Raw genomic sequence first — 13,442 nt, forward strand, 5'->3', positions numbered from 1 at the left:
CAACATTGTCTGCCTTCAGTTGTTCCTGTTCTAACGTCTATTATAAATGGTTCATTCAAGACCGGAATCTTCCCCACCATCTGGAAAATAGCTGAGGTTAGGCCTATTTTAAAGCAGGGTGACCATGAAGTGCCTGATAATAATCGTCCTATATCACTCTTACCTATATTATCGAAGGTATGTGAACGAACTGCTTTAAATCAATTCCTCCCATATCTTGAATCCAATCAGCGAATACCGGCGATGCAGAGTGGAAATAGGAAATTGCACTCCACAGAAACGTCTTTAATACATACAACAGATATCTGTTTAAATGCCATCGACAAACAGAAGGTAACTGCTGCGGTACTGTTAGACATGAGTAAAGCGTTTGATAGTTTACAACATAGGACTCTTTTGGATAAACTACAAGATGTTGGTGCATCGAGATCTGCTTTAAAGTGGTTCAATAGTTATTTGTCTAATAGGAAACAGACAGTTCGTATCAATTCTGCAGTTTCTGACCCGCAGCCTGTTGTAAGTGGTGTTCCTCAAGGCAGTATATTGGGACCCCTGTTATTTACCATATACGTCAAGGATTTGCCAACTGTCCCTCAAAACAGTTCACCCGAGTGCTATGTTGATGACACTAAGCTACTTATGTCATTTCGTGTTTCTGAATGTAATAACGCCCTCACAGCTTTGAATCAAGATCTCCTCAGCATCCGTAACTGGTGTTTTGACAACTGTTTGTTATTGAACCCAGGTAAAACGAAATTGATTATATATGGAAGTAGACAGATGACAGACAGGCTGCCAGAATATCGCCTCTCACTGTTGGGAAAAGTGTTGGTACCAGTAAACTCTGTAAAGGACCTCGGAGTAACTTTTGATAAAAACTTAACATTCAATGAACACATAGTAAAAACCGTCTCTGAATGTATGTCAGCACTTGGACAGATAAATCGGGTGAAGCACATTTTTAAAAGAGAGTTATTAGTGATGATAATTAACGCGTTAGTATTTAGTAAACTATACTATTGCTCTTCAGTTTGGTCAAATACCGCAGAATTTAATATCAAGAAGTGTCAACGTGTTCAGAATTTTGCTGCTCGTATAGTAACTAACACAAGAAAATACGATCACATAACACCAGCTTTGAAGGACTTAAAGTGGACACCTGTCAAAACTAATTTACATTTTAGAGATGCTGTAATGGCATTTAAATGCATGATGGGTTTGGTTCCTGATTACTTACACCAGAAATTTAGCACTAGGGGCAGTGTAAGTGGCCGTAAAACAAGGAATTCTGATAAATTGCATATCCCTTTGTGTAAGACCAAATCTGGACAAAGGTCATTCTCTTATAGAGTTGCCAACATATGGAACAATCTGCCATCTTCTATAAAGTCAAGTGAATGTTTAAGTAGTTTTAAAAGTAAATTAAGGAAATATCTTTTAAATGAATTTTATTGACTAGCTAACATAACATAGTAACTTAAATTTTTATCATAGTATCGTAACTTATTTATTGTAAATTTGTCACTGAAAAGCCCCTGTTGGGGAGTGTCAATAAAGTATTGTATTGTATTGTAATAGCCGCAGGTTGATCTGGAACAATCAACACAGGCTCTTCAAGAATGCTAATCCCACTAATGGGCGCTGGGCTATTGTCCGGTAATGTATTCAAAATTTCATCATTACCCTGATCGTTAACAGTTTTCGCAAGATCATCAGAGGAGCAAACAGGACTATTGTTCTGTGATTTGTTAATCACTGCAGATAAAAGCTTTTCGAGGCACAACAATTTTGATTTGAGAAGCATGTTATCATCGCTAAGTTTGCATATAATTTGATCTTGATTACGAATAGTAGATTCAAGGGTATCTTGCTTTCATGGAAGAGAATCAATTTGAATCAGCACTTCGCTATCAAACCGAGACTCCAAGGCCACAATGTCCACTTTCAAACTCTCTAGTTCTGTCACAAATGATTCATTTAAAAACTCACTCCCGTCTGGTCACTATTGCTCCCGACAATATTGTCGGGAAAAGCAAAACTTAAATATCTCAGCGAGTATTTGGGCTAAAGACCCCGAAATAACACCAAACGATAGAGCTTGAAAAGACAATTTAAATGGTATTTTCAAACCCGCATATAGTAATAAACTGCATTTGTATTATAAGTCAAAACATGAATAAAAAAAATAGGTTGCCTTGTTATCTCAAATTTACGGTGGCCCAGAGCGGCCACTGCAAAAAAATGAGGAAACGAGGCGCAGAATTTTTTTATGACGGCCCAGAAGGGTCACGGCAAAACTTTCAGGAAACATCACGGCATATATTTTGGGGGAACACAAAAAGTTTTTTAGTTAAACGTTCGTCGCAAACTATTTTTTGTCAAACCTATGGAGAAAAAAACATTCAACTGCAACATCTGTGTCAAGGCATTATGGTAAAATGCGGACTCGACTAGATTAGTAAAACACGGACTGGAATCGATAAAATTTCTTTAATTTTATAATTATTAACACAACAAGAGATTTAAAAAGTCGTATCCCAAAGTTTTGGAAAGGAAGCGTAAAGCCTTGAACATTATTCACGATGTAAAGAAACGACGAGCGACGAGCATTGCTTCAAAACGTTCCGGGCGTAAAAATCCAGCAATTAACTTTCAGAACTACGCAATTTATCATCTTATGTTATGAATTACGAGCATTCAATTCAACACAAATATAATTTGGAAGGTTTCTTCCATAAATAGAGCTAAGAGGTTAGGAAGAAACGACGGTCTGTTGTTTATGTATTGATAGATCTCTTACACGAATATATATTATGCATACCGACTTGCTATCGACATAATATATATTCGTGTAAGAGATCTATCAATACATAAACAACAGACCGTCGTTTCTTCCTAACCTCTTAGCTCTATTTATGGAAGAAACCTTCCAAATTATATTTGTGTTGAATTGAATGCTCGTAATTCATAACATAAGATGATAAATTGCGTAGATTCTGAAAGTTAATTGCTCGATTTTTTACGCCCGGAATGTTTTGAAGCAATAGGGAGGTTAAGCTTCGCGTGAAACGCCAAACGACAAACGGGAAGTTCGCGTTTGCCGTTTGCCGTTTCACGTTGGCGTTCATGCGATTAAGCTTCGCGTTTTTACTCGTTTTGGTGACTTGATACTGGGGACTAGTTCTCACTCCACATTATTGGCTTGTGAACTCGGACGGCGATTTGATACTCAAAAATGGCTGCTAAGAGAAGGTCAAGTACACACACTAGACTTGTTTTTTTAATTAATTTTACAATTGTTTCATAAATATTGTATTGACATAGCGCTGGAATTCATTTTATCATTGTTTTTTAGACGTGACAGGGCAGAAGTTCTGCAGCTAATGGGACTTATTGAAGATAGTGATGACAGCGATGATGACTTAGAAACTATTTTACTTTCAACATTAATGCCAACAACAGTGAAACGTTGCCGTCTGAACCTCAATGATATTTCTGAAGTTGATTGTGAGACTATGTTCAGGCAAATGTAGATATATTTAATATTGTCAAAGATAAATGTGTCATGGTTTGTTAATTAACTTCTTGTCTTCACCTCTTGATAATGATGGACAACTTTGGTTCTGGTTTTATTGCATTCTCTGTATCAGTTTATTGCATTATCAGTTTAATTATTTTTAAATGGCAATGCATTTTAATTTTTCAGGTTTCGGAAAGAAGACATGAAACGTTTATCCGAAGCACTATTGCTTCCAGAATACTACAGGTGCCATCAAAGGACAATGAGCACGTCAATGGAAGCACTGATGATTTTGCTGAGGCGGCTGGCATATCCGAACAGGTGGTGCGACCTTTCAGGCATATTTGGCAGGCCAGAACCAGAGATGAGTTTAATATTTAACGAGTTGCAAAATATTACGTTTTTCTTGAGTTAAAATAGTGGCTGCCTGTATGTATGTATAGCCTTGAAATAGCCTTGTCTAGACATGCTTTCAGAATGACAAACTATTTCTGTGCTATGGTCAGCTTTAATAAAAACATTCCAAGTATTTATGTAAAATATGGCATCAACCAAAAAACATCCTGAAGTGATCTCAAATTGTATTTCCTTATGTTTTATTTAGATTGTGAATGACCTCTATAATCGTTTTTCTTTCTTGTTGACACAACTGAACCTGGCTTGGCTGGATCCACAAATCTTTTGTGATGCTATACATGCAAGAGGTGCACCATTAAGAAACTGTTGGGGTTCATAGATGGAACTGCAAGACCAATCTGCAGGCCCATTTTTAGCCAAAGGATTATGTTTTCTGGACATAAAAGAACACATTGCATAAAATTTCAGGTAGGTGACAATATGCAATATTTACTGTAACACTAGCAATGACAATTCTTTTACTCTACTTTCATAGCACCAGACCATTTTATTTCTCATCTGAAGGCTACTGGGTGCATATAGTTACTAATTTAGTTATTAATTCAATATTTTGACATTTATAATTTAGTCGGTGGTTACCCCAAATGGTTTAATATGTAACCTGTTTGGCCCTATTGAAGGCCGGCGGCACGATGCATTCATGTTAACAGCTAGTGGACTACTGGAACAATTACAGCTACATATGAATAATGAAAATGGTGAGCCGTTTGTACTTTATGGGGACCCAGCATATCCAGTCAGGAGCCATTTACTAGCACCATTTAGAGGAGCACAGCTCTCACCAGCACAGCAGCAGATCGGCCGACACATGAGCTCAGTAAGAACAAGTGTTGAGTGGGGATATGGGAAAATTGTTCAGTACTTTGCTTTCATGGACTTTTCCAAAAACCTAAAAGTTCTACTACAATCAGTTGCAAAGCTTTATTGTGTTGCTGTTCTGTTAACGAATTGCCACACATGTTTATATGGATCACAAACAGGACATTTTTTTGGAGTGGATCCACCACAGTTAGAAGCTTACCTCAGAAATATGTAAAAACAAGAATTTATTTAATGATTTTAAATGAACTGTTACAATAAATATTGTGTGAAATATTTTAAATTATTTACAATTAATAAATTAACTTGCATTTTAACATTTGCTGTAATTTATGTCACTCAATTAACAAATACTTCTTTAAATTTATATATTCAGGAAAGTTAATCTTTGTTCTTAACTTGCAGTGTCAAATACTCCCACTTTTTTTGCTCTAAAGCAATCTTTTGAGCTTCCAATTCCAATTTTCTTTCTTCTAAAGCAAGTGACCTTTCTTTAATCTTGATATTGTCAACATGTTTTTCTGAAAGGTATTGAAGCATAGGTGTTTGCCCAATTCTGCGTTGTTTCTTCTTTTTGGGGACTTGAAAAAAAAGAAATAGCAATTGGTAGCCTTGTACTTACAAAACTGCCATATGTTTAATAACAAAAGTAAGGGGGGTGGGTTGTATAACATGGGTTTAGATCTTAAAAGTTATTGAAGTGATTTATATACAGCTAATTCTGATTATTTATTAACTAACCTTTAAAGATGTCCTCATCTCTTTCTTCATCACTGCTGTTACTATTAAGTTCCTCATCTTTGTTCTCTTTATCTTTAGAAAACAAAAACATGGCTGAAGATAGCCTCTGTGCAATGATATATCATATTTGTTATATATATATATATAATTGTTTGCATCAAGCAATTGTGCATTTCTAATTAGGATGAGGATCACACAAATCAATTAAAGCTGTGTTTACACTACAAGCCTGAGCCTGCATAAGCGGTAGGCCTGGCTTTGATTTTCGTAGTGTAAATGCACTTTGGCCTGGCCTAACCCTTGCCTAGACCAGGAAATCTGGGCCCATCACAACAGGTGGCCTAGATCAGGCCTAGGCTAGTCTTTACAGTAGTGTAAACACTCATGGGCCAGATTTCTATGGTAAAGTTGACGGCACAAAGTATGTTAGTTTACATCGGTGAACTGTAGAGTTCAATGGTTTTGATATGAAAACTGCTGAAATTCTAGGCCAAATTCAGCCTTTTGAAAACACAAGTGTGAATGCTTTGTAACCAAATAAATCTAGGCCAAAGTCAGGCTCAGGCTTGTAATGTAAAACACAGCTTAACTGTGCCAAATATTATGCATGCATGACCCTCGCATTAAATTGATAGATGCATAACTAACTATAAGTCTCCATTGCAGCTTTTCTCATTTTTAAGCCATTAACATAATCTTCATGCTCTTTGTCTATTTTGTGGGCTTTACTTCTTGATGGTTTAGACATATCATTTAGGTAAGATGTAATATCCTCCAACAATTGAGTTAATTCTGTGTAATCTTCTTCTGTCCCAGATCTTAAAAGTGATCGAGAGATAAAGCAAAAAGGTTACATTTGTTTTGTTTTATTGTTTAAATTGTTTTTTAACTAAATCAAATAAAGTAGTCCATTCCAAAAATCATTCCAATGATTCCATGCAGGCAGATATTTCTTGGAATGTTTTATTGAAATAGCAATGTAATACATATATCCTGTTGTAACCATTTGAATTCTTCAACTAAAATGGCAGTTAGACTCTTAGTATATAGGTCATTGGAATTCTCATAGGTTGAGCAATTATTGGTCAATATGATATCCAAGTTATACTTTTACTATATAAGCCTGAACCTCTTAGCATAAACATATTAGCCAACCAGAGAGGTGCTGAAATCACCTAACGCTCGCCTGCACTGTTTGTCTAGAATATGGCTAAACTCTGTATGAAAGGTATCTGTATGAAGCACAAATTACCGATCTTTTTATCACAAATTACAAGGCTAAAATCCGCGTTGGAAGGTAATATTAAGCACAAACTTCAGATATTAGTTGTGACCTCAGAATTACTGGCCAAAACTGGCCTCGGAATTACATTAGTTTTATTTGTGACCAATATTTCTTCCGTTTCTCGCAATCCGCGCACGTGATATCAACAGGTAAGTTAACGGACCAGGCAAAAGTCCCTGCTTTAAGCCGGGCGCATACACAACGATTTTACGGTGGTTGGCCATTCAGGTTTAGACATATAGGCAGCGCTTGCCCAGACATGTTTTCCTTCTCGCGGCGCTCGCGCCTCGCGCGTGTACGCGAGTCTACTTGGTCTAATATTATGACCAGGTATAGATCGCCACTCGCCAGTCGCCACATTTTGATGAAAACATCCATCTAGACAATCTAGACAGGAATCGGCAGACTAAAATCGTCGTGTGTGCGCCTAGCTTTATGAAATAAACAAGATTGGATTTTTATATCTACACAAAAAAGGATTATGCATCAAACAACGAAAAGGTATGTACATAAATCTTATAGGTGCTTTAATAACATGGCCAGAAAATTCGGACATAATTAACATTCTACTTCCGCCTAGATTTGCATATGGTGTCAAAATAAAGCTTCGTGAGTTTATAGTAAACTGTAATGTGCAAAGTACTAAAAGCTAAAAATACACCTTTAGGTAGGTCGATTAGAATTTGCCTTAATTGCTCGTTGCAGGGCAAGTTAATCTTAATATTTTTATATGATATATCAAAATATTTTATCAGTATTCGTCCTGCATTTTCAAAACAAAGTTTTTTTAATATGACACGAATTACGAGAAACAACCAGGGCAAATAGCAAAGATGTAATGATTTTCTTAAATTGTGCGAAATTTAAGAATGCGCAATATCTTGGTAAGAATTCTTGGTAAACTTATTGATCACAAGGATTATAGTGATGACGAATTGAACAATCTTAATTGGGAGGAAAGGTGTCGACTAATACAAAGTGACCCAGTAACCTGTTCAAGACATTTTGATTTTCAGTTCAATACCTTCTTAAAAGATGTCTTAATGAGTGAGCTTGCTCCATTAGGAAAAATTAAAGATTGGTTTTATAGAGTTGAATACCAACAGCGGGGATCACCTCATATTCATATGTTGATATGGCTTGAAAATGCACCTGTGTTTGGTGTTGATAAAGATGAAGATGTTGTTGCTTATATTGATAGCATAATTACCTGCAGCAAACCAGAAGATGATACAGAATTACTTGATCTTGTAAATAGACAGACACAGACATTCTCATACTTGCAGGAAAAAGTCTAAAAATATTTGTAGATTCAACTATCCACAACCACCAATCAGATGTACTCAGATTCTTTATCCACTCGATGGAGATATCTCTTCAACTGTTGCTAAAGCCAGCAAAGAATTGTGGAAAGTGATTAAAACGAAACTAAATGATTTTAAGGAAGGTAAAGACATTACTTTTGATGAATTAGTACAAGAGTTAGGTGTTTCGGAACGGCAATATATTCTTGCTATACGATCATCTTTGAATACTCCAACAATCTTCTTAAAAAGAAGTCCAAATGAATTAAGAATCAATAATTACAATCCTGTTTGCCTTCGGGCATGGCGAGCAAATATGGACATTCAATATGTCTTAGATGTATATGCATGTGCAATGTATATTGTATCATATATTTCCAAAGGTCAAAAAGGAATGAGTGAATTACTGCGTAAAGCTTGTGCTGAAGCGAAAAAAGGTAATACAAATATCAAACAGCACGTTCGTGATATTGGCAACAAATTTTTGAATTCTGTTGAAATATGTGCACAAGAAGCCGTGTATATTGTTTTGCAACTTCCAATGCGAAAATCGTCACGTAGTGTAATTTTCATTACCACATCTCCTCCTTCTGAAAGAGTCGAATTACTTAAACCATTGAGTGAAATAGAGAAAATGTCTGATGAATCAGAAGAAATTCAGTCTGGTAGTCTTTTAAAAAGATATGTAGAACGACCTGATTGTTTGCAAAATGTGACGCTGGCTGATTGGGCAGCATGGTACGACTCTTGTGGTCAAAAAACATATAGGAAAACAAACAAGCCTGACGTTGATAATCTTCCATTAGAAAATAATGATGAAGATAATGACGATGAGTTGTTAATAAATGACGATAATCTTCACGTTGTAAAAACTCCTGAAAATATGAAAATAAGGAAAAGATCTCGAGCTAGAGTAATGCGAAGTGTCTGGTTCAATAAAGAGACTCAACCTGAAAAACATTATCGCGAGTTAATTATGCTCTTTACTCCTTAACGGAATGAACAAACCGATTTGATGGGAAATTATTCCTGTTTTGAAGAGCACTATTTAGCTCGAAATGAAGAAATCAGTAAGCAAATGGAACAATATGATGTTTGTAGTGAAGACTTAAATGAAATTGGACATCATTTAGACGAATGTGATGATGATGCTTTTGATACCATTGCACCTGTGACACAAGATGTTGAACGACATGATCAGGATGAAGGATGCGTGGATACACATCCTGATTTAAACGAAACATTTGATCATCTTGCTGAAAATTTGGGCGTTCCGTCTTCTTTACCAAATAATGAGCCGTTGATTTTAAATGAAATGCAAGATAACGAATATCGAACCTTAGTTCAGCTGCTAAATAAGAAGCAAAGAGAATTTTTCTATCATGCTCTGCATTTGATAAAAACATCAGAAAAGCCATTTTACGCATTTCTCAGTGGAAGCGGAGGTGTCGGAAAGTCTCACCTTATTAAATCGATATACCAGGCAGCATTGAAGTATTACAATTCACGAGCAGGGGACGATTTTCATCGTGTTCATATATTATTGCTTGCTCCAACAGGAAAAGCTGCATATCTTATAAAAGGTAACACGATTCACAGTGCCTTGCGCATTCCAGCAAGTCAGTCATTGAAAAATTATAAACCATTGGATTCTGGAAGACTGAATACGATGAGATGCGAACTAAGTTCATTAAAGTTAATATTGCTTGATGAGATATCAATGGTTGGCAACAGCATGTTCACCATTCAATTGAACAACCGTTTGAAAGATTTAAAAGGTAGTAAAGAAGATTTCGGTGGTGTCAGCATAATCACAATATGTGACTTATTTCAACTCAAACCTGTAATGGATGGTTACATTTTTACAGATGTTCAGTCTTTAAGTTCTTATAATGTTCTTGCCCCGAACTTATGGAGAAAATATTTTAGAATGTTTGAGCTTGATGAAATCATGCGACAGAGAGAAAGCAAGATTTTTGCAGAGATACTTAATCGACTTCGTGAAGGTAATCATACTCCGAGTGATCTACAAAAACTAAAGGAAAGATGTATTGAAGAGAGTGCTTGCCCCAATCATTTGATGATCGTGATAAATACATAATCAGGGCACAAGATAGCGTAATTGGAGCCTGTTCAGCTGAACTGAAAGAAAAGATAATCAGACAAATACCACATGTTCCTTTGAAAAATTCAAAACAGTTGGCTTATAAACTGCATATTGCTGTCGGACAACGAACAGAAATTGCGGTCAATATACGCACTGATGATGGTCTGACAAACGGTGCAAGTAATGTCATTAAGCATGTTCAATTGACTTATAATACTAAACCTTCTGGCATCGTTTGGGTACAGTTTGACGACGAAGATGTTGGAAAGAAAACCCGACAAGAAAATAGAATTCTTTATGCTCGAGGTACATCTATACTAAGTACTTGGACACCAATAAAACCTGTTACAACGCAATTTGCTGTAGGTAAAACGAAGTCTGCTCAAGTGGTAAGAAAGCAATTTCCTTTGAGGCCAGCTGCCGCGAAAACGGTTCATCGATCACAAGGTGATACTCAGTCACAAATCGTCGTTAATTTAAATACAAGAAGAGCAATTCCTCATATTCATTACGTCGCTCTAAGCCGAGTAACAACAATCGAAGGGCTATATATAACTGATCTTTGCGAAAGTAAGATTTCCGTTGATCCTAAAGTCGTAGAAGAAATGCACTTACTGAGAAATGAGTATAAATTAGATCTTTGTTTTACTCCGTTGTACATGCTGAATCCCACTGATTTAAAAATTTGCTATCTTAATGCAAGATCTTTGCACAAACACATTGAAGATATACGAAAAGACATTAATTATACGTCTGCTGATATCTTAATTTTTACCGAAACGAGATTTCATGAAGAAGATCCTGGTGAAATGTACGCAATTGAAGGCCATGAGTTATTCAGAAATGACGACGTTTCAAATCTCAACCGTCCATATCATGGAACAGCTGTTTATTCTAAACTTCCTATGATTATTGGATATCCTTGTGCAAGAAACTGTCATAGGATCGAGGTAACTATTATGAAGATGGTCGAACGTCCAGACCTAATTATAATTGGAATATACAGATCTCCAACACTTGCATTATCATCTCTTTTGGCTGCCATTTCTACGACATTGGAGGAACATCCTTCTCCACAGGTTATAATCATTGGAGACTTTAATGTCAACTGGCTTGATGAGATAGAACGAAGATCACTGTACAATCTTATGATCAATACCAATGGCCTCGAGCAACTTATAACTAGTTCTACAACAGATAATGGAACATTGATTGATCATCTGTATACGAATTTGATTGAAGAGGATATCCAGGCAGGTACTCTTGAAACTTACTTTAGTGATCACAAAGCAATTTGGGCCTCTCTAAAGGTAAGGAGGTGATCACATCGAGACATAGCGTTAGCATGTTACAAGAAAAACCATAGTATTGACTAGTAAGATGAACCCAGGTAAAGAGGTAATCACATCCAGACATAGCGTTAGCATGTAACAAGAACAACCATAGTATTGACATGGTTAGATGAACACAGGCCAATATTTATTGGCCTGACTCCAATTTAACAAAAGGTAAGCATTTAATTTTGAGTTTTTTTTTCAGTTTCTTTTCTCATGCAATTTGACCATTTCTCTTTATTTTTAGGTTCCGGTGGCATATTTTCAAATTATTCACACGATGTCGAAGCTGAAACACTAATAATTTAAAGGTAAATAATAGATTCGTATTGCATACTAGCTATACATATGCGTTTGTTTCTTTGATAACGCGAGTTTTTGCTTTTTACAGGTCTGAATCAGCTACAATCACAAAGAAGTTTTAAAAATGTCAGCGTTGCTTGTTGCCAACCGCGTGGATCAACGCTAAATTAATCCGAAGATAAAAAGACCACAACACATATATCGGAAATCCTCGTTCCTCTTTCCAGACATCTCTCCACATACCGCAATTGTAATCTGTTCATCGCAGCAACGAATGCCAAACAAAAACAAAGTTCTCTGGTAACCTTACTGGTAAATGCTACTCATACCTTCATGGTAACTACTACTGAGCAATACACATTTATATCAATGATGATTGATGGCATTCAATGTTGACTGATTGTCGGACTGATTATACCATACGGATAAGATATTGTCAACTGATAAATTTAAACTCTGAAAAAGTCACGTAGTTCTTGGACCTACGAATTGGTGCTATTATGTCCAGCTAATTGGTGCTGATAAGTTATCTGTAATCAACATTGCAAACCACCTGTACCTTCTTACTGGATCAATGAAATCATGCTATCATCTTCAGTTATAATCGTGAAACGTATTGTCAATAAACTTTGGCAAACAAGTGGTATAATCTTAATGGAACAATAACGTTTAACCTTTATTGACTATTAACATAACTATAACATTGATTTATCAACAAAAGAACCAATCTTGTATGTGACAAAGACATGCTATGCTGATCAAGGGACATCAAAACGAAATAATTTGAAAAAGTCTGAAACCTTCTTTTTCTCCTTCTAAACTAAGCTTTATGTTATCAGACGATGTGTGCCACCATCCCGGAACCTTACTCTCTTTTTTGTTCTGTTCACCTATTCTGCTTAATTTCTTATCTTATATCTTATTCTATTTCATTTCTTATCTCTTGTAAAAGTGCTTTTATATATGTTTTGATTTGTCGTAAAATGTATTTAATACAATAAAATATTATAATATATAGATTGTGTAATAAATTGACTTCGTTATAACTGTATTCAACCAGCTAACTATAGCGCGTTGTCTATGGCATTAGAACATAAGACTAAAAATATTGCAGTTAATCATGTTTTACAGGCTACCCACATGTACGCATTGCGTACCTATTTTTACTCCAAAGTTGGACAAATGCTTTTAGATTTTGGATAGGTACTATTGTACTATCAATTATTTCTCGATGGTGTGAAAAAATACATGTGGGGATCAAGAAGTGGTATTTATCGTGCAGAAAGGCGGCGAGACATGGCAATGGCGACATAATTGATGGAAATTTAAACAACCAATGGCAGGGTTATAAAATCAAATTGAAGCGGTGTTTCCATTTAATAGGGAAAATATAGGGATACCTATAGTTTCATTTTTCACTCATGGAACTTTAGAAAATGTAATTGCTTGTAGCGCAAGCATTGAAACAATTTCGTTGTACCTTTGGCAGAATAATATTTTGGGCTAACTTTTTCGAAATAGCTTTGTAACCAAGTTTACGTTTGCAAAACTCGCTTTACGCTTCGGCTGTTTTCGGATTATGATTATCCTTCTCGACTAATGATATGTTTCC

At 35.9% G+C, this 13,442-nt stretch overlaps 1 pseudogene; it reads left to right on the forward strand.

The window, feature by feature from the left end:
* The first annotated feature begins 3,794 nt into the window (after window positions 1-3,794).
* Window positions 3,795-4,973, forward strand: LOC114541729 (annotated as a pseudogene).
* Window positions 4,974-13,442: the final 8,469 nt, after the last annotated feature.

The sequence above is a fragment of the Dendronephthya gigantea genome, unplaced genomic scaffold (assembly GCF_004324835.1).
Source record: "Dendronephthya gigantea isolate DGI-Jeju-01 unplaced genomic scaffold, DenGig_1.0 000306F, whole genome shotgun sequence".
Classification (NCBI taxonomy): Eukaryota; Metazoa; Cnidaria; class Anthozoa; order Malacalcyonacea; family Nephtheidae; genus Dendronephthya; species Dendronephthya gigantea.